The sequence below is a fragment of the Oncorhynchus gorbuscha genome, linkage group LG12 (genome assembly GCF_021184085.1).
Source record: "Oncorhynchus gorbuscha isolate QuinsamMale2020 ecotype Even-year linkage group LG12, OgorEven_v1.0, whole genome shotgun sequence".
Lineage (NCBI taxonomy): Eukaryota > Metazoa > Chordata > Actinopteri > Salmoniformes > Salmonidae > Oncorhynchus > Oncorhynchus gorbuscha.
The window spans coordinates 44,667,577-44,692,341 of NC_060184.1; the positions used below are offsets into that span (position 1 = coordinate 44,667,577).

A 24,765-nucleotide genomic window follows, 5' to 3' on the forward strand; every position below is an offset into this window, starting at 1 on the left:
GACAAAAAGCTTACAGCACCTGGTATTCCCAGGCGGTCTCCCATCCAAGTACTAACCAGGCCCGAACCTGCTTAGCTTCCGAGATCAGACGAGATCAGGCGTACTCAGGCCGGTGTGGTCGTAAGCGAGAAACTATCTCTTGGTGCACTATATAAAGTCAAAGTGGGTGTGATTAACAGCTGTTGCATTTTCACCATGTCGATAAGCATCTTTGTGTCACTCAAAAAGTGGAAGAACTTGCATATAATGTAGCCATAATTTGTAGCACAGATTGTTGGATGAAATACAAACTAACCTTGCTTACTTATTTCAAAGCGACGGCACATATTTCAGCCTTGTGGGAAGAAACGGACAAAGGGTTGACAAAAAGCTTACAGCACCTGGTATTCCCAGGCGGTCTCCCATCCAAGTACTAACCAGGCCCGAACCTGCTTAGCTTCCGAGATCAGACGAGATCAGGCGTACTCAGGCCGGTGTGGTCGTAAGCGAGAAACTATCTCTTGGTGCACTATATAAAGTCAAAGTGGGTGTGATTAACAGCTGTTGCATTTTCACCATGTCGATAAGCATCTTTGTGTCACTCAAAAAGTGGAAGAACTTGCATATAATGTAGCCATAATTTGTAGCACAGATTGTTGGATGAAATACAAACTAACCTTGCTTACTTATTTCAAAGCGACGGCACATATTTCAGCCTTGTGGGAAGAAACGGACAAAGGGTTGACAAAAAGCTTACAGCACCTGGTATTCCCAGGCGGTCTCCCATCCAAGTACTAACCAGGCCCGAACCTGCTTAGCTTCCGAGATCAGACGAGATCAGGCGTACTCAGGCCGGTGTGGTCGTAAGCGAGAAACTATCTCTTGGTGCACTATATAAAGTCAAAGTGGGTGTGATTAACAGCTGTTGCATTTTCACCATGTCGATAAGCATCTTTGTGTCACTCAAAAAGTGGAAGAACTTGCATATAATGTAGCCATAATTTGTAGCACAGATTGTTGGATGAAATACAAACTAACCTTGCTTACTTATTTCAAAGCGACGGCACATATTTCAGCCTTGTGGGAAGAAACGGACAAAGGGTTGACAAAAAGCTTACAGCACCTGGTATTCCCAGGCGGTCTCCCATCCAAGTACTAACCAGGCCCGAACCTGCTTAGCTTCCGAGATCAGACGAGATCAGGCGTACTCAGGCCGGTGTGGTCGTAAGCGAGAAACTATCTCTTGGTGCACTATATAAAGTCAAAGTGGGTGTGATTAACAGCTGTTGCATTTTCACCATGTCGATAAGCATCTTTGTGTCACTCAAAAAGTGGAAGAACTTGCATATAATGTAGCCATAATTTGTAGCACAGATTGTTGGATGAAATACAAACTAACCTTGCTTACTTATTTCAAAGCGACGGCACATATTTCAGCCTTGTGGGAAGAAACGGACAAAGGGTTGACAAAAAGCTTACAGCACCTGGTATTCCCAGGCGGTCTCCCATCCAAGTACTAACCAGGCCCGAACCTGCTTAGCTTCCGAGATCAGACGAGATCAGGCGTACTCAGGCCGGTGTGGTCGTAAGCGAGAAACTATCTCTTGGTGCACTATATAAAGTCAAAGTGGGTGTGATTAACAGCTGTTGCATTTTCACCATGTCGATAAGCATCTTTGTGTCACTCAAAAAGTGGAAGAACTTGCATATAATGTAGCCATAATTTGTAGCACAGATTGTTGGATGAAATACAAACTAACCTTGCTTACTTATTTCAAAGCGACGGCACATATTTCAGCCTTGTGGGAAGAAACGGACAAAGGGTTGACAAAAAGCTTACAGCACCTGGTATTCCCAGGCGGTCTCCCATCCAAGTACTAACCAGGCCCGAACCTGCTTAGCTTCCGAGATCAGACGAGATCAGGCGTACTCAGGCCGGTGTGGTCGTAAGCGAGAAACTATCTCTTGTGTGCACTATATAAAGTCAAAGTGGGTGTGATTAACAGCTGTTGCATTTTCACCATGTCGATAAGCATCTTTGTGTCACTCAAAAAGTGGAAGAACTTGCATATAATGTAGCCATAATTTGTAGCACAGATTGTTGGATGAAATACAAACTAACCTTGCTTACTTATTTCAAAGCGACGGCACATATTTCAGCCTTGTGGGAAGAAACGGACAAAGGGTTGACAAAAAGCTTACAGCACCTGGTATTCCCAGGCGGTCTCCCATCCAAGTACTAACCAGGCCCGAACCTGCTTAGCTTCCGAGATCAGACGAGATCAGGCGTACTCAGGCCGGTGTGGTCGTAAGCGAGAAACTATCTCTTGGTGCACTATATAAAGTCAAAGTGGGTGTGATTAACAGCTGTTGCATTTTCACCATGTCGATAAGCATCTTTGTGTCACTCAAAAAGTGGAAGAACTTGCATATAATGTAGCCATAATTTGTAGCACAGATTGTTGGATGAAATACCAAACTAACCTTGCTTACTTATTTCAAAGCGACGGCACATATTTCAGCCTTGTGGGAAGAAACGGACAAAGGGTTGACAAAAAGCTTACAGCACCTGGTATTCCCAGGCGGTCTCCCATCCAAGTACTAACCAGGCCCGAACCTGCTTAGCTTCCGAGATCAGACGAGATCAGGCGTACTCAGGCCGGTGTGGTCGTAAGCGAGAAACTATCTCTTGGTGCACTATATAAAGTCAAAGTGGGTGTGATTAACAGCTGTTGCATTTTCACCATGTCGATAAGCATCTTTGTGTCACTCAAAAAGTGGAAGAACTTGCATATAATGTAGCCATAATTTGTAGCACAGATTGTTGGATGAAATACAAACTAACCTTGCTTACTTATTTCAAAGCGACGGCACATATTTCAGCCTTGTGGGAAGAAACGGACAAAGGGTTGACAAAAAGCTTACAGCACCTGGTATTCCCAGGCGGTCTCCCATCCAAGTACTAACCAGGCCCGAACCCTGCTTAGCTTCCGAGATCAGACGAGATCAGGCGTACTCAGGCCGGTGTGGTCGTAAGCGAGAAACTATCTCTTGGTGCACTATATAAAGTCAAAGTGGGTGTGATTAACAGCTGTTGCATTTTCACCATGTCGATAAGCATCTTTGTGTCACTCAAAAAGTGGAAGAACTTGCATATAATGTAGCCATAATTTGTAGCACAGATTGTTGGATGAAATACAAACTAACCTTGCTTACTTATTTCAAAGCGACGGCACATATTTCAGCCTTGTGGGAAGAAACGGACAAAGGGTTGACAAAAAGCTTACAGCACCTGGTATTCCCAGGCGGTCTCCCATCCAAGTACTAACCAGGCCCGAACCTGCTTAGCTTCCGAGATCAGACGAGATCAGGCGTACTCAGGCCGGTGTGGTCGTAAGCGAGAAACTATCTCTTGGTGCACTATATAAAGTCAAAGTGGGTGTGATTAACAGCTGTTGCATTTTCACCATGTCGATAAGCATCTTTGTGTCACTCAAAAAGTGGAAGAACTTGCATATAATGTAGCCATAATTTGTAGCACAGATTGTTGGATGAAATACAAACTAACCTTGCTTACTTATTTCAAAGCGACGGCACATATTTCAGCCTTGTGGGAAGAAACGGACAAAGGGTTGACAAAAAGCTTACAGCACCTGGTATTCCCAGGCGGTCTCCCATCCAAGTACTAACCAGGCCCGAACCTGCTTAGCTTCCGAGATCAGACGAGATCAGGCGTACTCAGGCCGGTGTGGTCGTAAGCGAGAAAGTATCTCTTGGTGCACTATATAAAGTCAAAGTGGGTGTGATTAACAGCTGTTGCATTTTCACCATGTCGATAAGCATCTTTGTGTCACTCAAAAAGTGGAAGAACTTGCATATAATGTAGCCATAATTTGTAGCACAGATTGTTGGATGAAATACAAACTAACCTTGCTTACTTATTTCAAAGCGACGGCACATATTTCAGCCTTGTGGGAAGAAACGGACAAAGGGTTGACAAAAAGCTTACAGCACCTGGTATTCCCAGGCGGTCTCCCATCCAAGTACTAACCAGGCCCGAACCTGCTTAGCTTCCGAGATCAGACGAGATCAGGCGTACTCAGGCCGGTGTGGTCGTAAGCGAGAAACTATCTCTTGGTGCACTATATAAAGTCAAAGTGGGTGTGATTACCAGCTGTTGCATTTTCACCATGTCGATAAGCATCTTTGTGTCACTCAAAAAGTGGAAGAACTTGCATATAATGTAGCCATAATTTGTAGCACAGATTGTTGGATGAAATACAAACTAACCTTGCTTACTTATTTCAAAGCGACGGCACATATTTCAGCCTTGTGGGAAGAAACGGACAAAGGGTTGACAAAAAGCTTACAGCACCTGGTATTCCCAGGCGGTCTCCCATCCAAGTACTAACCAGGCCCGAACCTGCTTAGCTTCCGAGATCAGACGAGATCAGGCGTACTCAGGCCGGTGTGGTCGAAGCGAGAAAGTATCTCTTGGTGCACTATATAAAGTCAAAGTGGGTGTGATTAACAGCTGTTGCATTTTCACCATGTCGATAAGCATCTTTGTGTCACTCAAAAAGTGGAAGAACTTGCATATAATGTAGCCATAATTTGTAGCACAGATTGTTGGATGAAATACAAACTAACCTTGCTTACTTATTTCAAAGCGACGGCACATATTTCAGCCTTGTGGGAAGAAACGGACAAAGGGTTGACAAAAAGCTTACAGCACCTGGTATTCCCAGGCGGTCTCCCATCCAAGTACTAACCAGGCCCGAACCTGCTTAGCTTCCGAGATCAGACGAGATCAGGCGTACTCAGGCCGGTGTGGTCGTAAGCGAGAAAGTATCTCTTGGTGCACTATATAAAGTCAAAGTGGGTGTGATTAACAGCTGTTGCATTTTCACCATGTCGATAAGCATCTTTGTGTCACTCAAAAAGTGGAAGAACTTGCATATAATGTAGCCATAATTTGTAGCACAGATTGTTGGATGAAATACAAACTAACCTTGCTTACTTATTTCAAAGCGACGGCACATATTTCAGCCTTGTGGGAAGAAACGGACAAAGGGTTGACAAAAAGCTTACAGCACCTGGTATTCCCAGGCGGTCTCCCATCCAAGTACTAACCAGGCCCGAACCTGCTTAGCTTCCGAGATCAGACGAGATCAGGCGTACTCAGGCCGGTGTGGTCGTAAGCGAGAAACTATCTCTTGGTGCACTATATAAAGTCAAAGTGGGTGTGATTACCAGCTGTTGCATTTTCACCATGTCGATAAGCATCTTTGTGTCACTCAAAAAGTGGAAGAACTTGCATATAATGTAGCCATAATTTGTAGCACAGATTGTTGGATGAAATACAAACTAACCTTGCTTACTTATTTCAAAGCGACGGCACATATTTCAGCCTTGTGGGAAGAAACGGACAAAGGGTTGACAAAAAGCTTACAGCACCTGGTATTCCCAGGCGGTCTCATCCATCCAAGTACTAACCAGGCCCGAACCTGCTTAGCTTCCGAGATCAGACGAGATCAGGCGTACTCAGGCCGGTGTGGTCGTAAGCGAGAAAGTATCTCTTGGTGCACTATATAAAGTCAAAGTGGGTGTGATTACCAGCTGTTGCATTTTCACCATGTCGATAAGCATCTTTGTGTCACTCAAAAAGTGGAAGAACTTGCATATAATGTAGCCATAATTTGTAGCACAGATTGTTGGATGAAATACAAACTAACCTTGCTTACTTATTTCAAAGCGACGGCACATATTTCAGCCTTGTGGGAAGAAACGGACAAAGGGTTGACAAAAAGCTTACAGCACCTGGTATTCCCAGGCGGTCTCCCATCCAAGTACTAACCAGGCCCGAACCTGCTTAGCTTCCGAGATCAGACGAGATCAGGCGTACTCAGGCCGGTGTGGTCGTAAGCGAGAAAGTATCTCTTGGTGCACTATATAAAGTCAAAGTGGGTGTGATTACCACTGTTGCATTTTCACCATGTCGATAAGCATCTTTGTGTCACTCAAAAAGTGGAAGAACTTGCATATAATGTAGCCATAATTTGTAGCACAGATTGTTGGATGAAATACAAACTAACCTTGCTTACTTATTTCAAAGCGACGGCACATATTTCAGCCTTGTGGGAAGAAACGGACAAAGGGTTGACAAAAAGCTTACAGCACCTGGTATTCCCAGGCGGTCTCCCATCCAAGTACTAACCAGGCCCGAACCTGCTTAGCTTCCGAGATCAGACGAGATCAGGCGTACTCAGGCCGGTGTGGTCGTAAGCGAGAAAGTATCTCTTGGTGCACTATATAAAGTCAAAGTGGGTGTGATTAACAGCTGTTGCATTTTCACCATGTCGATAAGCATCTTTGTGTCACTCAAAAAGTGGAAGAACTTGCATATAATGTAGCCATAATTTGTAGCACAGATTGTTGGATGAAATACAAACTAACCTTGCTTACTTATTTCAAAGCGACGGCACATATTTCAGCCTTGTGGGAAGAAACGGACAAAGGGTTGACAAAAAGCTTACAGCACCTGGTATTCCCAGGCGGTCTCCCATCCAAGTACTAACCAGGCCCGAACCTGCTTAGCTTCCGAGATCAGACGAGATCAGGCGTACTCAGGCCGGTGTGGTCGTAAGCGAGAAAGTATCTCTTGGTGCACTATATAAAGTCAAAGTGGGTGTGATTAACAGCTGTTGCATTTTCACCATGTCGATAAGCATCTTTGTGTCACTCAAAAAGTGGAAGAACTTGCATATAATGTAGCCATAATTTGTAGCACAGATTGTTGGATGAAATACAAACTAACCTTGCTTACTTATTTCAAAGCGACGGCACATATTTCAGCCTTGTGGGAAAAAACGGACAAAGGGTTGACAAAAGCTTACAGCACCTGGTATTCCCAGGCGGTCTCCCATCCAAGTACTAACCAGGCCCGAACCTGCTTAGCTTCCGAGATCAGACGAGATCAGGGCGTACTCAGGCCGGTGTGGTCGTAAGCGAGAAAGTATCTCTTGGTGCACTATATAAAGTCAAAGTGGGTGTGATTAACAGCTGTTGCATTTTCACCATGTCGATAAGCATCTTTGTGTCACTCAAAAAGTGGAAGAACTTGCATATAATGTAGCCATAATTTGTAGCACAGATTGTTGGATGAAATACAAACTAACCTTGCTTACTTATTTCAAAGCGACGGCACATATTTCAGCCTTGTGGGAAGAAACGGACAAAGGGTTGACAAAAAGCTTACAGCACCTGGTATTCCCAGGCGGTCTCCCATCCAAGTACTAACCAGGCCCGAACCTGCTTAGCTTCCGAGATCAGACGAGATCAGGCGTACTCAGGCCGGTGTGGTCGTAAGCGAGAAAGTATCTCTTGGTGCACTATATAAAGTCAAAGTGGGTGTGATTAACAGCTGTTGCATTTTCACCATGTCGATAAGCATCTTTGTGTCACTCAAAAAGTGGAAGAACTTGCATATAATGTAGCCATAATTTGTAGCACAGATTGTTGGATGAAATACAAACTAACCTTGCTTACTTATTTCAAAGCGACGGCACATATTTCAGCCTTGTGGGAAGAAACGGACAAAGGGTTGACAAAAAGCTTACAGCACCTGGTATTCCCAGGCGGTCTCCCATCCAAGTACTAACCAGGCCCGAACCTGCTTAGCTTCCGAGATCAGACGAGATCAGGCGTACTCAGGCCGGTGTGGTCGTAAGAGAAAGTATCTCTTGGTGCACTATATAAAGTCAAAGTGGGTGTGATTAACAGCTGTTGCATTTTCACCATGTCGATAAGCATCTTTGTGTCACTCAAAAAGTGGAAGAACTTGCATATAATGTAGCCATAATTTGTAGCACAGATTGTTGGATGAAATACAAACTAACCTTGCTTACTTATTTCAAAGCGACGGCACATATTTCAGCCTTGTGGGAAGAAACGGACAAAGGGTTGACAAAAAGCTTACAGCACCTGGTATTCCCAGGCGGTCTCCCATCCAAGTACTAACCAGGCCCGAACCTGCTTAGCTTCCGAGATCAGACGAGATCAGGCGTACTCAGGCCGGTGTGGTCGTAAGCGAGAAAGTATCTCTTGGTGCACTATATAAAGTCAAAGTGGGTGTGATTACCAGCTGTTGCATTTTCACCATGTCGATAAGCATCTTTGTGTCACTCAAAAAGTGGAAGAACTTGCATATAATGTAGCCATAATTTGTAGCACAGATTGTTGGATGAAATACAAACTAACCTTGCTTACTTATTTCAAAGCGACGGCACATATTTCAGCCTTGTGGGAAGAAACGGACAAAGGGTTGACAAAAAGCTTACAGCACCTGGTATTCCCAGGCGGTCTCCCATCCAAGTACTAACCAGGCCCGAACCTGCTTAGCTTCCGAGATCAGACGAGATCAGGCGTACTCAGGCCGGTGTGGTCGTAAGCGAGAAAGTATCTCTTGGTGCACTATATAAAGTCAAAGTGGGTGTGATTACCAGCTGTTGCATTTTCACCATGTCGATAAGCATCTTTGTGTCACTCAAAAAGTGGAAGAACTTGCATATAATGTAGCCATAATTTGTAGCACAGATTGTTGGATGAAATACAAACTAACCTTGCTTACTTATTTCAAAGCGACGGCACATATTTCAGCCTTGTGGGAAGAAACGGACAAAGGGTTGACAAAAAGCTTACAGCACCTGGTATTCCCAGGCGGTCTCCCATCCAAGTACTAACCAGGCCCGAACCTGCTTAGCTTCCGAGATCAGACGAGATCAGGCGTACTCAGGCCGGTGTGGTCGTAAGCGAGAAAGTATCTCTTGGTGCACTATATAAAGTCAAAGTGGGTGTGATTAACAGCTGTTGCATTTTCACCATGTCGATAAGCATCTTTGTGTCACTCAAAAAGTGGAAGAACTTGCATATAATGTAGCCATAATTTGTAGCACAGATTGTTGGATGAAATACAAACTAAACTTACTTATTTCAAAGCGACGGCACATATTTCAGCCTTGTGGGAAGAAACGGACAAAGGGTTGACAAAAAGCTTACAGCACCTGGTATTCCCAGGCGGTCTCCCATCCAAGTACTAACCAGGCCCGAACCTGCTTAGCTTCCGAGATCAGACGAGATCAGGCGTACTCAGGCCGGTGTGGTCGTAAGCGAGAAAAGTATCTCTTGGTGCACTATATAAAGTCAAAGTGGGTGTGATTACCAGCTGTTGCATTTTCACCATGTCGATAAGCATCTTTGTGTCACTCAAAAAGTGGAAGAACTTGCATATATTGTAGCCATAATTTGTAGCACAGATTGTTGGATGAAATACAAACTAACCTTGCTTACTTATTTCAAAGCGACGGCACATATTTCAGCCTTGTGGGAAGAAACGGACAAAGGGTTGACAAAAAGCTTACAGCACCTGGTATTCCCAGGCGGTCTCCCATCCAAGTACTAACCAGGCCCGAACCTGCTTAGCTTTCCGAGATCAGACGAGATCAGGCGTACTCAGGCCGGTGTGGTCGTAAGCGAGAAAGTATCTCTTGGTGCACTATATAAAGTCAAAGTGGGTGTGATTAACAGCTGTTGCATTTTCACCATGTCGATAAGCATCTTTGTGTCACTCAAAAAGTGGAAGAACTTGCATATAATGTAGCCATAATTTGTAGCACAGATTGTTGGATGAAATACAAACTAACCTTGCTTACTTATTTCAAAGCGACGGCACATATTTCAGCCTTGTGGGAAGAAACGGACAAAGGGTTGACAAAAAGCTTACAGCACCTGGTATTCCCAGGCGGTCTCCCATCCAAGTACTAACCAGGCCCGAACCTGCTTAGCTTCCGAGATCAGACGAGATCAGGCGTACTCAGGCCGGTGTGGTCGTAAGCGAGAAAGTATCTCTTGGTGCACTATATAAAGTCAAAGTGGGTGTGATTAACAGCTGTTGCATTTTCACCATGTCGATAAGCATCTTTGTGTCACTCAAAAAGTGGAAGAACTTGCATATAATGTAGCCATAATTTGTAGCACAGATTGTTGGATGAAATACAAACTAACCTTGCTTACTTATTTCAAAGCGACGGCACATATTTCAGCCTTGTGGGAAGAAACGGACAAAGGGTTGACAAAAAGCTTACAGCACCTGGTATTCCCAGGCGGTCTCCCATCCAAGTACTAACCAGGCCCGAACCTGCTTAGCTTCCGAGATCAGACGAGATCAGGCGTACTCAGGCCGGTGTGGTCGTAAGCGAGAAAGTATCTCTTGGTGCACTATATAAAGTCAAAGTGGGTGTGATTAACAGCTGTTGCATTTTCACCATGTCGATAAGCATCTTTGTGTCACTCAAAAAGTGGAAGAACTTGCATATAATGTAGCCATAATTTGTAGCACAGATTGTTGGATGAAATACAAACTAACCTTGCTTACTTATTTCAAAGCGACGGCACATATTTCAGCCTTGTGGGAAGAAACGGACAAAGGGTTGACCAAAGGGTTGACAAAAAGCTTACAGCACCTGGTATTCCCAGGCGGTCTCCCATCCAAGTACTAACCAGGCCCGAACCTGCTTAGCTTCCGAGATCAGACGAGATCAGGCGTACTCAGGCCGGTGTGGTCGTAAGCGAGAAAGTATCTCTTGGTGCACTATATAAAGTCAAAGTGGGTGTGATTACCAGCTGTTGCATTTTCACCATGTCGATAAGCATCTTTGTGTCACTCAAAAAGTGGAAGAACTTGCATATAATGTAGCCATAATTTGTAGCACAGATTGTTGGATGAAATACAAACTAACCTTGCTTACTTATTTCAAAGCGACGGCACATATTTCAGCCTTGTGGGAAGAAACGGACAAAGGGTTGACAAAAAGCTTACAGCACCTGGTATTCCCAGGCGGTCTCCCATCCAAGTACTAACCAGGCCCGAACCTGCTTAGCTTCCGAGATCAGACGAGATCAGGCGTACTCAGGCCGGTGTGGTCGTAAGCGAGAAACTATCTCTTGGTGCACTATATAAAGTCAAAGTGGGTGTGATTAACAGCTGTTGCATTTTCACCATGTCGATAAGCATCTTTGTGTCACTCAAAAAGTGGAAGAACTTGCATATAATGTAGCCATAATTTGTAGCACAGATTGTTGGATGAAATACAAACTAACCTTGCTTACTTATTTCAAAGCGACGGCACATATTTCAGCCTTGTGGGAAGAAACGGACAAAGGGTTGACAAAAAGCTTACAGCACCTGGTATTCCCAGGCGGTCTCCCATCCAAGTACTAACCAGGCCCGAACCTGCTTAGCTTCCGAGATCAGACGAGATCAGGCGTACTCAGGCCGGTGTGGTCGTAAGCGAGAAACTATCTCTTGGTGCACTATATAAAGTCAAAGTGGGTGTGATTACCAGCTGTTGCATTTTCACCATGTCGATAAGCATCTTTGTGTCACTCAAAAAGTGGAAGAACTTGCATATAATGTAGCCATAATTTGTAGCACAGATTGTTGGATGAAATACAAACTAACCTTGCTTACTTATTTCAAAGCGACGGCACATATTTCAGCCTTGTGGGAAGAAACGGACAAAGGGTTGACAAAAAGCTTACAGCACCTGGTATTCCCAGGCGGTCTCCCATCCAAGTACTAACCAGGCCCGAACCTGCTTAGCTTCCGAGATCAGACGAGATCAGGCGTACTCAGGCCGGTGTGGTCGTAAGCGAGAAAGTATCTCTTGGTGCACTATATAAAGTCAAAGTGGGTGTGATTAACAGCTGTTGCATTTTCACCATGTCGATAAGCATCTTTGTGTCACTCAAAAAGTTGAAGAACTTGCATATAATGTAGCCATAATTTGTAGCACAGATTGTTGGATGAAATACAAACTAACCTTGCTTACTTATTTCAAAGCGACGGCACATATTTCAGCCTTGTGGGAAGAAACGGACAAAGGGTTGACAAAAAGCTTACAGCACCTGGTATTCCCAGGCGGTCTCCCATCCAAGTACTAACCAGGCCCGAACCTGCTTAGCTTCCGAGATCAGACGAGATCAGGCGTACTCAGGCCGGTGTGGTCGTAAGCGAGAAAGTATCTCTTGGTGCACTATATAAAGTCAAAGTGGGTGTGATTACCAGCTGTTGCATTTTCACCATGTCGATAAGCATCTTTGTGTCACTCAAAAAGTGGAAGAACTTGCATATAATGTAGCCATAATTTGTAGCACAGATTGTTGGATGAAATACAAACTAACCTTGCTTACTTATTTCAAAGCGACGGCACATATTTCAGCCTTGTGGGAAGAAACGGACAAAGGGTTGACAAAAAGCTTACAGCACCTGGTATTCCCAGGCGGTCTCCCATCCAAGTACTAACCAGGCCCGAACCTGCTTAGCTTCCGAGATCAGACGAGATCAGGCGTACTCAGGCCGGTGTGGTCGTAAGCGAGAAACTATCTCTTGGTGCACTATATAAAGTCAAAGTGGGTGTGATTACCAGCTGTTGCATTTCACCATGTCGATAAGCATCTTTGTGTCACTCAAAAAGTGGAAGAACTTGCATATAATGTAGCCATAATTTGTAGCACAGATTGTTGGATGAAATACAAACTAACCTTGCTTACTTATTTCAAAGCGACGGCACATATTTCAGCCTTGTGGGAAGAAACGGACAAAGGGTTGACAAAAAGCTTACAGCACCTGGTATTCCCAGGCGGTCTCCCATCCAAGTACTAACCAGGCCCGAACCTGCTTAGCTTCCGAGATCAGACGAGATCAGGCGTACTCAGGCCGGTGTGGTCGTAAGCGAGAAACTATCTCTTGGTGCACTATATAAAGTCAAAGTGGGTGTGATTAACAGCTGTTGCATTTTCACCATGTCGATAAGCATCTTTGTGTCACTCAAAAAGTGGAAGAACTTGCATATAATGTAGCCATAATTTGTAGCACAGATTGTTGGATGAAATACAAACTAACCTTGCTTACTTATTTCAAAGCGACGGCACATATTTCAGCCTTGTGGGAAGAAACGGACAAAGGGTTGACAAAAAGCTTACAGCACCTGGTATTCCCAGGCGGTCTCCCATCCAAGTACTAACCAGGCCCGAACCTGCTTAGCTTCCGAGATCAGACGAGATCAGGCGTACTCAGGCCGGTGTGGTCGTAAGCGAGAAACTATCTCTTGGTGCACTATATAAAGTCAAAGTGGGTGTGATTAACAGCTGTTGCATTTTCACCATGTCGATAAGCATCTTTGTGTCACTCAAAAAGTGGAAGAACTTGCATATAATGTAGCCATAATTTGTAGCACAGATTGTTGGATGAAATACAAACTAACCTTGCTTACTTATTTCAAAGCGACGGCACATATTTCAGCCTTGTGGGAAGAAACGGACAAAGGGTTGACAAAAAGCTTACAGCACCTGGTATTCCCAGGCGGTCTCCCATCCAAGTACTAACCAGGCCCGAACCTGCTTAGCTTCCGAGATCAGACGAGATCAGGCGTATCCAGGCCGGTGTGGTCGTAAGCGAGAAAGTATCTCTTGGTGCACTATATAAAGTCAAAGTGGGTGTGATTAACAGCTGTTGCATTTTCACCATGTCGATAAGCATCTTTGTGTCACTCAAAAAGTGGAAGAACTTGCATATAATGTAGCCATAATTTGTAGCACAGATTGTTGGATGAAATACAAACTAACCTTGCTTACTTATTTCAAAGCGACGGCACATATTTCAGCCTTGTGGGAAGAAACGGACAAAGGGTTGACAAAAAGCTTACAGCACCTGGTATTCCCAGGCGGTCTCCCATCCAAGTACTAACCAGGCCCGAACCTGCTTAGCTTCCGAGATCAGACGAGATCAGGCGTACTCAGGCCGGTGTGGTCGTAAGCGAGAAAGTATCTCTTGGTGCACTATATAAAGTCAAAGTGGGTGTGATTAACAGCTGTTGCATTTTCACCATGTCGATAAGCATCTTTGTGTCACTCAAAAAGTGGAAGAACTTTGCATATAATGTAGCCATAATTTGTAGCACAGATTGTTGGATGAAATACAAACTAACCTTGCTTACTTATTTCAAAGCGACGGCACATATTTCAGCCTTGTGGGAAGAAACGGACAAAGGGTTGACAAAAAGCTTACAGCACCTGGTATTCCCAGGCGGTCTCCCATCCAAGTACTAACCAGGCCCGAACCTGCTTAGCTTCCGAGATCAGACGAGATCAGGCGTACTCAGGCCGGTGTGGTCGTAAGCGAGAAACTATCTCTTGGTGCACTATATAAAGTCAAAGTGGGTGTGATTAACAGCTGTTGCATTTTCACCATGTCGATAAGCATCTTTGTGTCACTCAAAAAGTGAAGAACTTGCATATAATGTAGCCATAATTTGTAGCACAGATTGTTGGATGAAATACAAACTAACCTTGCTTACTTATTTCAAAGCGACGGCACATATTTCAGCCTTGTGGGAAGAAACGGACAAAGGGTTGACAAAAAGCTTACAGCACCTGGTATTCCCAGGCGGTCTCCCATCCAAGTACTAACCAGGCCCGAACCTGCTTAGCTTCCGAGATCAGACGAGATCAGGCGTACTCAGGCCGGTGTGGTCGTAAGCGAGAAACTATCTCTTGGTGCACTATATAAAGTCAAAGTGGGTGTGATTACCAGCTGTTGCATTTTCACCATGTCGATAAGCATCTTTGTGTCACTCAAAAAGTGGAAGAACTTGCATATAATGTAGCCATAATTTGTAGCACAGATTGTTGGATGAAATACAAACTAACCTTGCTTACTTATTTCAAAGCGACGGCACATATTTCAGCCTTGTGGGAAGAAACGGACAAAGGGTTGACAAAAAGCTTACAGCACCTGGTATTCCCAGGCGGTCTCCCATCCAAGTACTAACCAGGCCCGAACCTGCTTAGCTTCCGAGATCAGACGAGATCAGGCGTACTCAGGCCGGTGTGGTCGTAAGCGAGAAACTATCTCTTGGTGCACTATATAAAGTCAAAGTGGTGTGATTAACAGCTGTTGCATTTTCACCATGTCGATAAGCATCTTTGTGTCACTCAAAAAGTGGAAGAACTTGCATATAATGTAGCCATAATTTGTAGCACAGATTGTTGGATGAAATACAAACTAACCTTGCTTACTTATTTCAAAGCGACGGCACATATTTCAGCCTTGTGGGAAGAAACGGACAAAGGGTTGACAAAAAGCTTACAGCACCTGGTATTCCCAGGCGGTCTCCCATCCAAGTACTAACCAGGCCCGAACCTGCTTAGCTTCCGAGATCAGACGAGATCAGGCGTACTCAGGCCGGTGTGGTCGTAAGCGAGAAACTATCTCTTGGTGCACTATATAAAGTCAAAGTGGGTGTGATTAACAGCTGTTGCATTTTCACCATGTCGATAAGCATCTTTGTGTCACTCAAAAAGTGAAGAACTTGCATATAATGTAGCCATAATTTGTAGCACAGATTGTTGGATGAAATACAAACTAACCTTGCTTACTTATTTCAAAGCGACGGCACATATTTCAGCCTTGTGGGAAGAAACGGACAAAGGGTTGACAAAAAGCTTACAGCACCTGGTATTCCCAGGCGGTCTCCCATCCAAGTACTAACCAGGCCCGAACCTGCTTAGCTTCCGAGATCAGACGAGATCAGGCGTACTCAGGCCGGTGTGGTCGTAAGCGAGAAAGTATCTCTTGGTGCACTATATAAAGTCAAAGTGGGTGTGATTAACAGCTGTTGCATTTTCACCATGTCGATAAGCATCTTTGTGTCACTCAAAAAGTGGAAGAACTTGCATATAATGTAGCCATAATTTGTAGCACAGATTGTTGGATGAAATACAAACTAACCTTGCTTACTTATTTCAAAGCGACGGCACATATTTCAGCCTTGTGGGAAGAAACGGACAAAGGGTTGACAAAAAGCTTACAGCACCTGGTATTCCCAGGCGGTCTCCCATCCAAGTACTAACCAGGCCCGAACCTGCTTAGCTTCCGAGATCAGACGAGATCAGGCGTACTCAGGCCGGTGTGGTCGTAAGCGAGAAAGTATCTCTTGGTGCACTATATAAAGTCAAAGTGGGTGTGATTAACAGCTGTTGCATTTTCACCATGTCGATAAGCATCTTTGTGTCACTCAAAAAGTGGAAGAACTTGCATATAATGTAGCCATAATTTGTAGCACAGATTGTTGGATGAAATACAAACTAACCTTGCTTACTTATTTCAAAGCGACGGCACATATTTCAGCCTTGTGGGAAGAAACGGACAAAGGGTTGACAAAAAGCTTACAGCACCTGGTATTCCCAGGCGGTCTCCCATCCAAGTACTAACCAGGCCCGAACCTGCTTAGCTTCCGAGATCAGACGAGATCAGGCGTACTCAGGCCGGTGTGGTCGTAAGCGAGAAACTATCTCTTGGTGCACTATATAAAGTCAAAGTGGGTGTGATTAACAGCTGTTGCATTTTCACCATGTCGATAAGCATCTTTGTGTCACTCAAAAAAAGTGGAAGAACTTGCATATAATGTAGCCATAATTTGTAGCACAGATTGTTGGATGAAATACAAACTAACCTTGCTTACTTATTTCAAAGCGACGGCACATATTTCAGCCTTGTGGGAAGAAACGGACAAAGGGTTGACAAAAAGCTTACAGCACCTGGTATTCCCAGGCGGTCTCCCATCCAAGTACTAACCAGGCCCGAACCTGCTTAGCTTCCGAGATCAGACGAGATCAGGCGTACTCAGGCCGGTGTGGTCGTAAGCGAGAAAGTATCTCTTGGTGCACTATATAAAGTCAAAGTGGGTGTGATTAACAGCTGTTGCATTTTCACCATGTCGATAAGCATCTTTGTGTCACTCAAAAAGTGGAAGAACTTGCATATAATGTAGCCATAATTTGTAGCACAGATTGTTGGATGAAATACAAACTAACCTTGCTTACTTATTTCAAAGCGACGGCACATATTTCAGCCTTGTGGGAAGAAACGGACAAAGGGTTGACAAAAAGCTTACAGCACCTGGTATTCCCAGGCGGTCTCCCATCCAAGTACTAACCAGGCCCGAACCTGCTTAGCTTCCGAGATCAGACGAGATCAGGCGTACTCAGGCCGGTGTGGTCGTAAGCGAGAAAGTATCTCTTGGTGCACTATATAAAGTCAAAGTGGGTGTGATTAACAGCTGTTGCATTTTCACCATGTCGATAAGCATCTTTGTGTCACTCAAAAAGTGGAAGAACTTGCATATAATGTAGCCATAATTTGTAGCACAGATTGTTGGATGAAATACAAACTAACCTTGCTTACTTATTTCAAAGCGACGGCACATATTTCAGCCTTGTGGGAAGAAACGGACAAAGGGTTGACAAAAAGCTTACAGCACCTGGTATTCCCAGGCGGTCTCCCATCCAAGTACTAACCAGGCCCGAACCTGCTTAGCTTCCGAGATCAGACGAGATCAGGCGTACTCAGGCCGGTGTGGTCGTAAGCGAGAAACTATCTCTTTGCACTATATAAAGTCAAAGTGGGTGTGATTAACAGCTGTTGCATTTTCACCATGTCGATAAGCATCTTTGTGTCACTCAAAAAGTGGAAGAACTTGCATATAATGTAGCCATAATTTGTAGCACAGATTGTTGGATGAAATACAAACTAACCTTGCTTACTTATTTCAAAGCGACGGCACATATTTCAGCCTTGTGGGAAGAAACGGACAAAGGGTTGACAAAAAGCTTACAGCACCTGGTATTCCCAGGCGGTCTCCCATCCAAGTACTAACCAGGCCCGAACCTGCTTAGCTTCCGAGATCAGACGAGATCAGGCGTACTCAGGCCGGTGTGGTCGTAAGCGAGAAACTATCTCTTGGTGCACTATATAAAGTCAAAGTGGGTGTGATTAACAGCTGTTGCATTTTCACCATGTCGATAAGCATCTTTGTGTCACTCAAAAAGTGGAAGAACTTGCATATAATGTAGCCATAATTTGTAGCACAGATTGTTGGATGAAATACAAACTAACCTTGCTTACTTATTTCAAAGCGACGGCACATATTTCAGCCTTGTGGGAAGAAACGGACAAAGGGTTGACAAAAAGCTTACAGCACCTGGTATTCCCAGGCGGTCTCCCATCCAAGTACTAACCAGGCCCGAACCTGCTTAGCTTCCGAGATCAGACGAGATCAGGCGTACTCAGGCCGGTGTGGTCGTAAGCGAGAAACTATCTCTTGGTGCACTATATAAAGTCAAAGTGGGTGTGATTAACAGCTGTTGCATTTTCACCATGTCGATAAGCATCTTTGTGTCACTCAAAAAGTGGAAGAACTTGCATATAATGTAGCCATAATTTGTAGCACAGATTGTTGGATGAAATACAAACTAACCTTGCTTACTTATTTCAAAGCGACGGCACATATTTCAGCCTTGTGGGAAGAAACGGACAAAGGGTTGACAAAAAGCTTACAGCACCTGGTATTCCCAGGCGGTCTCCCATCCAAGTACTAAACCAGGCCCGAACCTGCTTAGCTTCCGAGATCAGACGAGATCAGGCGTACTCAGGCCGGTGTGGTCGTAAGCGAGAAACTATCTCTTGGTGCACTATATAAAGTCAAAGTGGGTGTGATTAACAGCTGTTGCATTTTCACCATGTCGATAAGCATCTTTGTGTCACTCAAAAAGTGGAAGAACTTGCATATAATGTAGCCATAATTTGTAGCACAGATTGTTGGATGAAATACAAACTAACCTTGCTTACTTATTTCAAAGCGACGGCACATATTTCAGCCTTGTGGGAAGAAACGGACAAAGGGTTGACAAAAAGCTTACAGCACCTGGTATTCCCAGGCGGTCTCCCATCCAAGTACTAACCAGGCCCGAACCTGCTTAGCTTCCGAGATCAGACGAGATCAGGCGTACTCAGGCCGGTGTGGTCGTAAGCGAGAAACTATCTCTTGGTGCACTATATAAAGTCAAAGTGGGTGTGATTAACAGCTGTTGCATTTTCACCATGTCGATAAGCATCTTTGTGTCACTCAAAAAGTGGAAGAACTTGCATATAATGTAGCCATAATTTGTAGCACAGATTGTTGGATGAAATACAAACTAACCTTGCTTACTTATTTCAAAGCGACGGCACATATTTCAGCCTTGTGGGAAGAAACGGACAAAGGGTTGACAAAAAGCTTACAGCACCTGGTATTCCCAGGCGGTCTCCCATCCAAGTACTAACCAGGCCCGAACCTGCTTAGCTTCCGAGATCAGACGAGATCAGGCGTACTCAGGCCGGTGTGGTCGTAAGCGAGAAACTATCTCTTGGTGCACTATATAAAGTCAAAGTGGGTGTGATTAACAGCTGTTGCATTTTCACCATGTCGATAAGCATCTTTGTGTCACTCAAAAAGTTGAAGAACTTGCATATAATGTAGCCATAATTTGTAGCACAGATTGTTGGATGAAATACAAACTAACCTTGCTTACTTATTTCAAAGCGACGGCACATATTTCAGCCTTGTGGGAAGAAACGGACAAAGGGTTGACAAAAAGCTTACAGCACCTGGTATTCCCAGGCGGTCTCCCATCCAAGTACTAACCAGGCCCGAACCTGCTTAGCTTCCGAGATCAGACGAGATCAGGCGTACTCAGGCCGGTGTGGTCGTAAGCGAGAAAGTATCTCTTGGTGCACTATATAAAGTCAAAGTGGGTGTGATTAACAGCTGTTGCATTTTCACCATGTCGATAAGCATCTTTGTGTCACTCAAAAAGTGGAAGAACTTGCATATAATGTAGCCATAATTTGTAGCACAGATTGTTGGATGAAATACAAACTAACCTTGCTTACTTATTTCAAAGCGACGGCACATATTTCAGCCTTGTGGGAAGAAACGGACAAAGGGTTGACAAAAAGCTTACAGCACCTGGTATTCCCAGGCGGTCTCCCATCCAAGTACTAACCAGGCCCGAACCTGCTTAGCTTCCGAGATCAGACGAGATCAGGCGTACTCAGGCCGGTGTGGTCGTAAGCGAGAAACTATCTCTTGGTGCACTATATAAAGTCAAAGTGGGTGTGATTAACAGCTGTTGCATTTTCACCATGTCGATAAGCATCTTTGTGTCACTCAAAAAGTGAAGAACTTGCATATAATGTAGCCATAATTTGTAGCACAGATTGTTGGATGAAATACAAACTAACCTTGCTTACTTATTTCAAAGCGACGGCACATATTTCAGCCTTGTGGGAAGAAACGGACAAAGGGTTGACAAAAAGCTTACAGCACCTGGTATTCCCAGGCGGTCTCCCATCCAAGTACTAACCAGGCCCGAACCTGCTTAGCTTCCGAGATCAGACGAGATCAGGCGTACTCAGGCCGGTGTGGTCGTAAGCGAGAAACTATCTCTTGGTGCACTATATAAAGTCAAAGTGGGTGTGATTAACAGCTGTTGCATTTTCACCATGTCGATAAGCATCTTTGTGTCACTCAAAAAGTGGAAGAACTTGCATATAATGTAGGATTAATTTGTAGCACAGATTGTTGGATGAAATACAAACTAACCTTGCTTACTTATTTCAAAGCGACGGCACATATTTCAGCCTTGTGGGAAGAAACGGACAAAGGGTTGACAAAAAGCTTACAGCACCTGGTATTCCCAGGCGGTCTCCCATCCAAGTACTAACCAGGCCCGAACCTGCTTAGCTTCCGAGATCAGACGAGATCAGGCGTACTCAGGCCGGTGTGGTCGTAAGCGAGAAACTATCTCTTGGTGCACTATATAAAGTCAAAGTGGGTGTGATTAACAGCTGTTGCATTTTCACCATGTCGATAAGCATCTTTGTGTCACTCAAAAAGTGAAGAACTTGCATATAATGTAGCCATAATTTGTAGCACAGATTGTTGGATGAAATACAAACTAACCTTGCTTACTTATTTCAAAGCGACGGCACATATTTCAGCCTTGTGGGAAGAAACGGACAAAGGGTTGACAAAAAGCTTACAGCACCTGCACCTGGTATTCCCAGGCGGTCTCCCATCCAAGTACTAACCAGGCCCGAACCTGCTTAGCTTCCGAGATCAGACGAGATCAGGCGTACTCAGGCCGGTGTGGTCGTAAGCGAGAAACTATCTCTTGGTGCACTATATAAAGTCAAAGTGGGTGTGATTAACAGCTGTTGCATTTTCACCATGTCGATAAGCATCTTTGTGTCACTCAAAAAGTGGAAGAACTTGCATATAATGTAGCCATAATTTGTAGCACAGATTGTTGGATGAAATACAAACTAACCTTGCTTACTTATTTCAAAGCGACGGCACATATTTCAGCCTTGTGGGAAGAAACGGACAAAGGGTTGACAAAAAGCTTACAGCACCTGGTATTCCCAGGCGGTCTCCCATCCAAGTACTAACCAGGCCCGAACCTGCTTAGCTTCCGAGATCAGACGAGATCAGGCGTACTCAGGCCGGTGTGGTCGTAAGCGAGAAACTATCTCTTGGTGCACTATATAAAGTCAAAGTGGGTGTGATTTAACAGCTGTTGCATTTTCACCATGTCGATAAGCATCTTTGTGTCACTCAAAAAGTGGAAGAACTTGCATATAATGTAGCCATAATTTGTAGCACAGATTGTTGGATGAAATACAAACTAACCTTGCTTACTTATTTCAAAGCGACGGCACATATTTCAGCCTTGTGGGAAGAAACGGACAAAGGGTTGACAAAAAGCTTACAGCACCTGGTATTCCCAGGCGGTCTCCCATCCAAGTACTAACCAGGCCCGAACCTGCTTAGCTTCCGAGATCAGACGAGATCAGGCGTACTCAGGCCGGTGTGGTCGTAAGCGAGAAACTATCTCTTGGTGCACTATATAAAGTCAAAGTGGGTGTGATTAACAGCTGTTGCATTTTCACCATGTCGATAAGCATCTTTGTGTCACTCAAAAAGTGGAAGAACTTGCATATAATGTAGCCATAATTTGTAGCACAGATTGTTGGATGAAATACAAACTAACCTTGCTTACTTATTTCAAAGCGACGGCGGCACATATTTCAGCCTTGTGGGAAGAAACGGACAAAGGGTTGACAAAAAGCTTACAGCACCTGGTATTCCCAGGCGGTCTCCCATCCAAGTACTAACCAGGCCCGAACCTGCTTAGCTTCCGAGATCAGACGAGATCAGGCGTACTCAGGCCGGTGTGGTCGTAAGCGAGAAACTATCTCTTGGTGCACTATATAAAGTCAAAGTGGGTGTGATTAACAGCTGTTGCATTTTCACCATGTCGATAAGCATCTTTGTGTCACTCAAAAAGTGGAAGAACTTGCATATAATGTAGCCATAATTTGTAGCACAGATTGTTGGATGAAATACAAACTAACCTTGCTTACTTATTTCAAAGCGACGGCACATATTTCAGCCTTGTGGGAAGAAACGGACAAAGGGTTGACAAAAAGCTTACAGCACCTGGTATTCCCAGGCGGTCTCCCATCCAAGTACTAACCAGGCCCGAACCTGCTTAGCTTCCGAGATCAGACGAGATCAGGCGTACTCAGGCCGGTGTGGTCGTAAGCGAGAAACTATCTCTTGGTGCACTATATAAAGTCAAAGTGGGTGTGATTAACAGCTGTTGCATTTTCACCATGTCGATAAGCATCTTTGTGTCACTCAAAAAGTGGAAGAACTTGCATATAATGTAGCCATAATTTGTAGCACAGATTGTTGGATGAAATACAAACTAACCTTGCTTACTTATTTCAAAGCGACGGCACATATTTCAGCCTTGTGGGAAGAAACGGACAAAGGGTTGACAAAAAGCTTACAGCACCTGGTATTCCCAGGCGGTCTCCCATCCAAGTACTAACCAGGCCCGAACCTGCTTAGCTTCCGAGATCAGACGAGATCAGGCGTACTCAGGCCGGTGTGGTCGTAAGCGAGAAACTATCTCTTGGTGCACTATATAAAGTCAAAGTGGGTGTGATTAACAGCTGTTGCATTTTCACCATGTCGATAAGCATCTTTGTGTCACTCAAAAAGTTGAAGAACTTGCATATAATGTAGCCATAATTTGTAGCACAGATTGTTGGATGAAATACAAACTAACCTTGCTTACTTATTTCAAAGCGACGGCACATATTTCAGCCTTGTGGGAAGAAACGGACAAAGGGTTGACAAAAAGCTTACAGCACCTGGTATTCCCAGGCGGTCTCCCATCCAAGTACTAACCAGGCCCGAACCTGCTTAGCTTCCGAGATCAGACGAGATCAGGCGTACTTTTTTTTTTTTTATCTTTTATTATGAAAAAAACACATAATATTTCCAACATTCAATCAATTATAAAAAGGATGAACAATTCATCCTTTTACAAAATCAAAAAAGAAAAGAAAAGAAAACCTATTAAAACCCCAATAATCCACCAAAACCAATTAATAATTAAAACCAAGTTTTCCATTCGACTCAATTTCAATAAAAGTGCTCCCCCACACGAACAATTTTTCAAAATTACATCCACCATATTTATATATTACTTCTATATCTTTCTCTAGAATACTTCTAAATAAAACCTCCACACTCACAATTTTCCCTTCATAATGTCCCAAATTCCTTCTTAGTCTTATAGCGTATCTGGCATGACTAAGAACAAAATTAATCAAATGAAAATTAAAAACTTTGCTTTTCCCAGTTAAACCAAAAAGAAACAACCTCCTCCACTCAACCCCAGCAACAATCTCTTCTCCCCAATGTTGTACTAAAATCCCCTTTAAAAACTTATGAAACTCTTCTAATCTACTACATTCAACAAAAAAGTGCATAAAATTTTCCACCCCCGTACCACAAATATCACATTCTCTTTTAACATCTCTATTTATTTGATGTAAAACCACGTTCGTAAAAATCCTATTATGTTTCAATTTAAAATCATTGTCTTCACATTCTATAGAATTATATTTTACATTTACATTCTTCCATATTGATTTCACATCTATATTTACAAACACCCTAGACCACACTTTTTCTGAAGCAGGAGTTTTTATCTCTCTTAAAATACATTTTTCATAAACCTTTTTAACTTTCAAACCTGACAAATCATACTTCTTCCCATTACTTTCATAATATAAAACCGGTAAACCCTTAGCTCTTGTAGCCACCTCTTTATTTATTAAAACACACCACTCCCCAGGAAGACATCCTAATATTCTCTTATACATGTTCTCCACAGTAGTTCTACCTATTTCATCATTTTCTTCATCCACATTATCAAATATTGCCTGACATGGAAGGAACCCCGGAATGACCTCATATAAAATGTCCCCAATCTGTCTCATCCCAGCCCTCATAAAATATTTACAATACAACATTTTATTATTATACTGTATCTTGGGATTTAAAAAAATTGGCTGATTTAAAATATTGTCTAAAATGGTACACTCATAATAAATATTTGGTAAAAACTCCCCCCAAGCCTCAAACACTTCTCTATAAAACAAAGGTATATTACTTAACATTTCCTTTTTCATACACATCAATAAGCCATTGTCTCCCATCCTCCCAACCTCCTGCAAATACTCCTTAAAAAATCTTTTCCATCCATAATCTAATTCACCATATAAATATTTACGTACCATTTTGACTCTAATTGCTTTTTTCCTCACATTTAAATCCACCAACTTCAAACCTCCCTCCTCATAACCTGCAATCAAAGTTTTAAAAGAAATTTTCGCACCTTTCCCATCCCATAAAAAATCAACTAAAATCGTATTTATTTCCGATAAAACCCATTCTGGTACGTCTAAAACATTCATGACATGAATAA

The 24,765-nt window shown here is 43.5% G+C and overlaps 61 non-coding genes and 3 pseudogenes across 61 annotated transcripts; all 64 read right to left on the minus strand.

Annotated features, from left to right (window-relative positions):
- Window positions 1–7: 7 nt before the first annotated feature.
- On the minus strand, window positions 8–126 carry LOC123991806. The gene has a single exon (XR_006830923.1). It is a non-coding gene; the product is annotated as a 5S ribosomal RNA (ribosomal RNA).
- Window positions 127–368: 242 nt separating this feature from the next.
- LOC123991807 lies at window positions 369–487 on the minus strand. Its single transcript, XR_006830924.1, has one exon. It is a non-coding gene; the product is annotated as a 5S ribosomal RNA (ribosomal RNA).
- Window positions 488–729: 242 nt separating this feature from the next.
- LOC123991808 lies at window positions 730–848 on the minus strand. The gene has a single exon (XR_006830925.1). It is a non-coding gene; the product is annotated as a 5S ribosomal RNA (ribosomal RNA).
- Window positions 849–1,090: 242 nt separating this feature from the next.
- On the minus strand, window positions 1,091–1,209 carry LOC123991809. Its single transcript, XR_006830926.1, has one exon. It is a non-coding gene; the product is annotated as a 5S ribosomal RNA (ribosomal RNA).
- Window positions 1,210–1,451: 242 nt separating this feature from the next.
- Window positions 1,452–1,570, minus strand: LOC123991810. The gene has a single exon (XR_006830927.1). It is a non-coding gene; the product is annotated as a 5S ribosomal RNA (ribosomal RNA).
- A 242-nt stretch (window positions 1,571–1,812) lies between these two features.
- Window positions 1,813–1,931, minus strand: LOC123991811. The gene has a single exon (XR_006830928.1). It is a non-coding gene; the product is annotated as a 5S ribosomal RNA (ribosomal RNA).
- Window positions 1,932–2,174: 243 nt separating this feature from the next.
- Window positions 2,175–2,293, minus strand: LOC123991812. The gene has a single exon (XR_006830929.1). It is a non-coding gene; the product is annotated as a 5S ribosomal RNA (ribosomal RNA).
- Window positions 2,294–2,536: 243 nt separating this feature from the next.
- On the minus strand, window positions 2,537–2,655 carry LOC123991813. The gene has a single exon (XR_006830930.1). It is a non-coding gene; the product is annotated as a 5S ribosomal RNA (ribosomal RNA).
- A 242-nt stretch (window positions 2,656–2,897) lies between these two features.
- On the minus strand, window positions 2,898–3,017 carry LOC123991889. The gene has a single exon (XR_006831003.1). It is a non-coding gene; the product is annotated as a 5S ribosomal RNA (ribosomal RNA).
- A 242-nt stretch (window positions 3,018–3,259) lies between these two features.
- LOC123991814 lies at window positions 3,260–3,378 on the minus strand. The gene has a single exon (XR_006830931.1). It is a non-coding gene; the product is annotated as a 5S ribosomal RNA (ribosomal RNA).
- Window positions 3,379–3,620: 242 nt separating this feature from the next.
- LOC123991818 lies at window positions 3,621–3,739 on the minus strand. Its single transcript, XR_006830933.1, has one exon. It is a non-coding gene; the product is annotated as a 5S ribosomal RNA (ribosomal RNA).
- Window positions 3,740–3,981: 242 nt separating this feature from the next.
- LOC123991819 lies at window positions 3,982–4,100 on the minus strand. Its single transcript, XR_006830934.1, has one exon. It is a non-coding gene; the product is annotated as a 5S ribosomal RNA (ribosomal RNA).
- A 242-nt stretch (window positions 4,101–4,342) lies between these two features.
- LOC123991897 lies at window positions 4,343–4,460 on the minus strand (annotated as a pseudogene).
- Window positions 4,461–4,702: 242 nt separating this feature from the next.
- On the minus strand, window positions 4,703–4,821 carry LOC123991820. Its single transcript, XR_006830935.1, has one exon. It is a non-coding gene; the product is annotated as a 5S ribosomal RNA (ribosomal RNA).
- A 242-nt stretch (window positions 4,822–5,063) lies between these two features.
- LOC123991821 lies at window positions 5,064–5,182 on the minus strand. The gene has a single exon (XR_006830936.1). It is a non-coding gene; the product is annotated as a 5S ribosomal RNA (ribosomal RNA).
- A 242-nt stretch (window positions 5,183–5,424) lies between these two features.
- LOC123991895 lies at window positions 5,425–5,545 on the minus strand (annotated as a pseudogene).
- Window positions 5,546–5,787: 242 nt separating this feature from the next.
- LOC123991822 lies at window positions 5,788–5,906 on the minus strand. The gene has a single exon (XR_006830937.1). It is a non-coding gene; the product is annotated as a 5S ribosomal RNA (ribosomal RNA).
- A 241-nt stretch (window positions 5,907–6,147) lies between these two features.
- On the minus strand, window positions 6,148–6,266 carry LOC123991823. Its single transcript, XR_006830938.1, has one exon. It is a non-coding gene; the product is annotated as a 5S ribosomal RNA (ribosomal RNA).
- Window positions 6,267–6,508: 242 nt separating this feature from the next.
- On the minus strand, window positions 6,509–6,627 carry LOC123991824. Its single transcript, XR_006830939.1, has one exon. It is a non-coding gene; the product is annotated as a 5S ribosomal RNA (ribosomal RNA).
- Window positions 6,628–6,868: 241 nt separating this feature from the next.
- On the minus strand, window positions 6,869–6,988 carry LOC123991882. The gene has a single exon (XR_006830996.1). It is a non-coding gene; the product is annotated as a 5S ribosomal RNA (ribosomal RNA).
- A 242-nt stretch (window positions 6,989–7,230) lies between these two features.
- On the minus strand, window positions 7,231–7,349 carry LOC123991825. Its single transcript, XR_006830940.1, has one exon. It is a non-coding gene; the product is annotated as a 5S ribosomal RNA (ribosomal RNA).
- Window positions 7,350–7,591: 242 nt separating this feature from the next.
- Window positions 7,592–7,710, minus strand: LOC123991878. The gene has a single exon (XR_006830992.1). It is a non-coding gene; the product is annotated as a 5S ribosomal RNA (ribosomal RNA).
- A 240-nt stretch (window positions 7,711–7,950) lies between these two features.
- Window positions 7,951–8,069, minus strand: LOC123991826. Its single transcript, XR_006830941.1, has one exon. It is a non-coding gene; the product is annotated as a 5S ribosomal RNA (ribosomal RNA).
- Window positions 8,070–8,311: 242 nt separating this feature from the next.
- On the minus strand, window positions 8,312–8,430 carry LOC123991827. Its single transcript, XR_006830942.1, has one exon. It is a non-coding gene; the product is annotated as a 5S ribosomal RNA (ribosomal RNA).
- Window positions 8,431–8,672: 242 nt separating this feature from the next.
- Window positions 8,673–8,791, minus strand: LOC123991829. The gene has a single exon (XR_006830944.1). It is a non-coding gene; the product is annotated as a 5S ribosomal RNA (ribosomal RNA).
- A 238-nt stretch (window positions 8,792–9,029) lies between these two features.
- LOC123991830 lies at window positions 9,030–9,148 on the minus strand. Its single transcript, XR_006830945.1, has one exon. It is a non-coding gene; the product is annotated as a 5S ribosomal RNA (ribosomal RNA).
- Window positions 9,149–9,391: 243 nt separating this feature from the next.
- On the minus strand, window positions 9,392–9,511 carry LOC123991884. The gene has a single exon (XR_006830998.1). It is a non-coding gene; the product is annotated as a 5S ribosomal RNA (ribosomal RNA).
- Window positions 9,512–9,753: 242 nt separating this feature from the next.
- On the minus strand, window positions 9,754–9,872 carry LOC123991831. The gene has a single exon (XR_006830946.1). It is a non-coding gene; the product is annotated as a 5S ribosomal RNA (ribosomal RNA).
- A 242-nt stretch (window positions 9,873–10,114) lies between these two features.
- Window positions 10,115–10,233, minus strand: LOC123991833. The gene has a single exon (XR_006830947.1). It is a non-coding gene; the product is annotated as a 5S ribosomal RNA (ribosomal RNA).
- A 254-nt stretch (window positions 10,234–10,487) lies between these two features.
- LOC123991834 lies at window positions 10,488–10,606 on the minus strand. Its single transcript, XR_006830948.1, has one exon. It is a non-coding gene; the product is annotated as a 5S ribosomal RNA (ribosomal RNA).
- A 242-nt stretch (window positions 10,607–10,848) lies between these two features.
- LOC123991835 lies at window positions 10,849–10,967 on the minus strand. The gene has a single exon (XR_006830949.1). It is a non-coding gene; the product is annotated as a 5S ribosomal RNA (ribosomal RNA).
- Window positions 10,968–11,209: 242 nt separating this feature from the next.
- Window positions 11,210–11,328, minus strand: LOC123991836. The gene has a single exon (XR_006830950.1). It is a non-coding gene; the product is annotated as a 5S ribosomal RNA (ribosomal RNA).
- A 242-nt stretch (window positions 11,329–11,570) lies between these two features.
- LOC123991837 lies at window positions 11,571–11,689 on the minus strand. Its single transcript, XR_006830951.1, has one exon. It is a non-coding gene; the product is annotated as a 5S ribosomal RNA (ribosomal RNA).
- Window positions 11,690–11,931: 242 nt separating this feature from the next.
- LOC123991838 lies at window positions 11,932–12,050 on the minus strand. The gene has a single exon (XR_006830952.1). It is a non-coding gene; the product is annotated as a 5S ribosomal RNA (ribosomal RNA).
- A 242-nt stretch (window positions 12,051–12,292) lies between these two features.
- On the minus strand, window positions 12,293–12,411 carry LOC123991839. The gene has a single exon (XR_006830953.1). It is a non-coding gene; the product is annotated as a 5S ribosomal RNA (ribosomal RNA).
- A 241-nt stretch (window positions 12,412–12,652) lies between these two features.
- LOC123991841 lies at window positions 12,653–12,771 on the minus strand. The gene has a single exon (XR_006830955.1). It is a non-coding gene; the product is annotated as a 5S ribosomal RNA (ribosomal RNA).
- Window positions 12,772–13,013: 242 nt separating this feature from the next.
- On the minus strand, window positions 13,014–13,132 carry LOC123991842. The gene has a single exon (XR_006830956.1). It is a non-coding gene; the product is annotated as a 5S ribosomal RNA (ribosomal RNA).
- Window positions 13,133–13,374: 242 nt separating this feature from the next.
- On the minus strand, window positions 13,375–13,493 carry LOC123991727. The gene has a single exon (XR_006830849.1). It is a non-coding gene; the product is annotated as a 5S ribosomal RNA (ribosomal RNA).
- A 242-nt stretch (window positions 13,494–13,735) lies between these two features.
- On the minus strand, window positions 13,736–13,854 carry LOC123991843. The gene has a single exon (XR_006830957.1). It is a non-coding gene; the product is annotated as a 5S ribosomal RNA (ribosomal RNA).
- A 243-nt stretch (window positions 13,855–14,097) lies between these two features.
- LOC123991844 lies at window positions 14,098–14,216 on the minus strand. Its single transcript, XR_006830958.1, has one exon. It is a non-coding gene; the product is annotated as a 5S ribosomal RNA (ribosomal RNA).
- Window positions 14,217–14,457: 241 nt separating this feature from the next.
- LOC123991845 lies at window positions 14,458–14,576 on the minus strand. Its single transcript, XR_006830959.1, has one exon. It is a non-coding gene; the product is annotated as a 5S ribosomal RNA (ribosomal RNA).
- Window positions 14,577–14,818: 242 nt separating this feature from the next.
- LOC123991847 lies at window positions 14,819–14,937 on the minus strand. The gene has a single exon (XR_006830961.1). It is a non-coding gene; the product is annotated as a 5S ribosomal RNA (ribosomal RNA).
- A 241-nt stretch (window positions 14,938–15,178) lies between these two features.
- LOC123991848 lies at window positions 15,179–15,297 on the minus strand. Its single transcript, XR_006830962.1, has one exon. It is a non-coding gene; the product is annotated as a 5S ribosomal RNA (ribosomal RNA).
- A 241-nt stretch (window positions 15,298–15,538) lies between these two features.
- Window positions 15,539–15,657, minus strand: LOC123991849. The gene has a single exon (XR_006830963.1). It is a non-coding gene; the product is annotated as a 5S ribosomal RNA (ribosomal RNA).
- Window positions 15,658–15,899: 242 nt separating this feature from the next.
- On the minus strand, window positions 15,900–16,018 carry LOC123991850. The gene has a single exon (XR_006830964.1). It is a non-coding gene; the product is annotated as a 5S ribosomal RNA (ribosomal RNA).
- A 242-nt stretch (window positions 16,019–16,260) lies between these two features.
- Window positions 16,261–16,379, minus strand: LOC123991851. The gene has a single exon (XR_006830965.1). It is a non-coding gene; the product is annotated as a 5S ribosomal RNA (ribosomal RNA).
- A 244-nt stretch (window positions 16,380–16,623) lies between these two features.
- Window positions 16,624–16,742, minus strand: LOC123991853. Its single transcript, XR_006830967.1, has one exon. It is a non-coding gene; the product is annotated as a 5S ribosomal RNA (ribosomal RNA).
- Window positions 16,743–16,984: 242 nt separating this feature from the next.
- LOC123991854 lies at window positions 16,985–17,103 on the minus strand. Its single transcript, XR_006830968.1, has one exon. It is a non-coding gene; the product is annotated as a 5S ribosomal RNA (ribosomal RNA).
- Window positions 17,104–17,345: 242 nt separating this feature from the next.
- Window positions 17,346–17,464, minus strand: LOC123991855. Its single transcript, XR_006830969.1, has one exon. It is a non-coding gene; the product is annotated as a 5S ribosomal RNA (ribosomal RNA).
- A 240-nt stretch (window positions 17,465–17,704) lies between these two features.
- LOC123991856 lies at window positions 17,705–17,823 on the minus strand. Its single transcript, XR_006830970.1, has one exon. It is a non-coding gene; the product is annotated as a 5S ribosomal RNA (ribosomal RNA).
- Window positions 17,824–18,065: 242 nt separating this feature from the next.
- LOC123991857 lies at window positions 18,066–18,184 on the minus strand. Its single transcript, XR_006830971.1, has one exon. It is a non-coding gene; the product is annotated as a 5S ribosomal RNA (ribosomal RNA).
- A 242-nt stretch (window positions 18,185–18,426) lies between these two features.
- Window positions 18,427–18,546, minus strand: LOC123991886. The gene has a single exon (XR_006831000.1). It is a non-coding gene; the product is annotated as a 5S ribosomal RNA (ribosomal RNA).
- Window positions 18,547–18,788: 242 nt separating this feature from the next.
- Window positions 18,789–18,907, minus strand: LOC123991859. Its single transcript, XR_006830972.1, has one exon. It is a non-coding gene; the product is annotated as a 5S ribosomal RNA (ribosomal RNA).
- A 242-nt stretch (window positions 18,908–19,149) lies between these two features.
- On the minus strand, window positions 19,150–19,268 carry LOC123991860. Its single transcript, XR_006830973.1, has one exon. It is a non-coding gene; the product is annotated as a 5S ribosomal RNA (ribosomal RNA).
- Window positions 19,269–19,510: 242 nt separating this feature from the next.
- On the minus strand, window positions 19,511–19,629 carry LOC123991861. Its single transcript, XR_006830974.1, has one exon. It is a non-coding gene; the product is annotated as a 5S ribosomal RNA (ribosomal RNA).
- Window positions 19,630–19,871: 242 nt separating this feature from the next.
- Window positions 19,872–19,990, minus strand: LOC123991862. Its single transcript, XR_006830975.1, has one exon. It is a non-coding gene; the product is annotated as a 5S ribosomal RNA (ribosomal RNA).
- A 241-nt stretch (window positions 19,991–20,231) lies between these two features.
- Window positions 20,232–20,350, minus strand: LOC123991863. The gene has a single exon (XR_006830977.1). It is a non-coding gene; the product is annotated as a 5S ribosomal RNA (ribosomal RNA).
- A 242-nt stretch (window positions 20,351–20,592) lies between these two features.
- LOC123991865 lies at window positions 20,593–20,711 on the minus strand. The gene has a single exon (XR_006830979.1). It is a non-coding gene; the product is annotated as a 5S ribosomal RNA (ribosomal RNA).
- Window positions 20,712–20,952: 241 nt separating this feature from the next.
- LOC123991901 lies at window positions 20,953–21,077 on the minus strand (annotated as a pseudogene).
- Window positions 21,078–21,319: 242 nt separating this feature from the next.
- On the minus strand, window positions 21,320–21,438 carry LOC123991866. Its single transcript, XR_006830980.1, has one exon. It is a non-coding gene; the product is annotated as a 5S ribosomal RNA (ribosomal RNA).
- A 243-nt stretch (window positions 21,439–21,681) lies between these two features.
- Window positions 21,682–21,800, minus strand: LOC123991867. The gene has a single exon (XR_006830981.1). It is a non-coding gene; the product is annotated as a 5S ribosomal RNA (ribosomal RNA).
- A 245-nt stretch (window positions 21,801–22,045) lies between these two features.
- Window positions 22,046–22,164, minus strand: LOC123991868. Its single transcript, XR_006830983.1, has one exon. It is a non-coding gene; the product is annotated as a 5S ribosomal RNA (ribosomal RNA).
- A 242-nt stretch (window positions 22,165–22,406) lies between these two features.
- On the minus strand, window positions 22,407–22,525 carry LOC123991869. The gene has a single exon (XR_006830984.1). It is a non-coding gene; the product is annotated as a 5S ribosomal RNA (ribosomal RNA).
- Window positions 22,526–22,767: 242 nt separating this feature from the next.
- On the minus strand, window positions 22,768–22,886 carry LOC123991870. The gene has a single exon (XR_006830985.1). It is a non-coding gene; the product is annotated as a 5S ribosomal RNA (ribosomal RNA).
- Window positions 22,887–24,765: the final 1,879 nt, after the last annotated feature.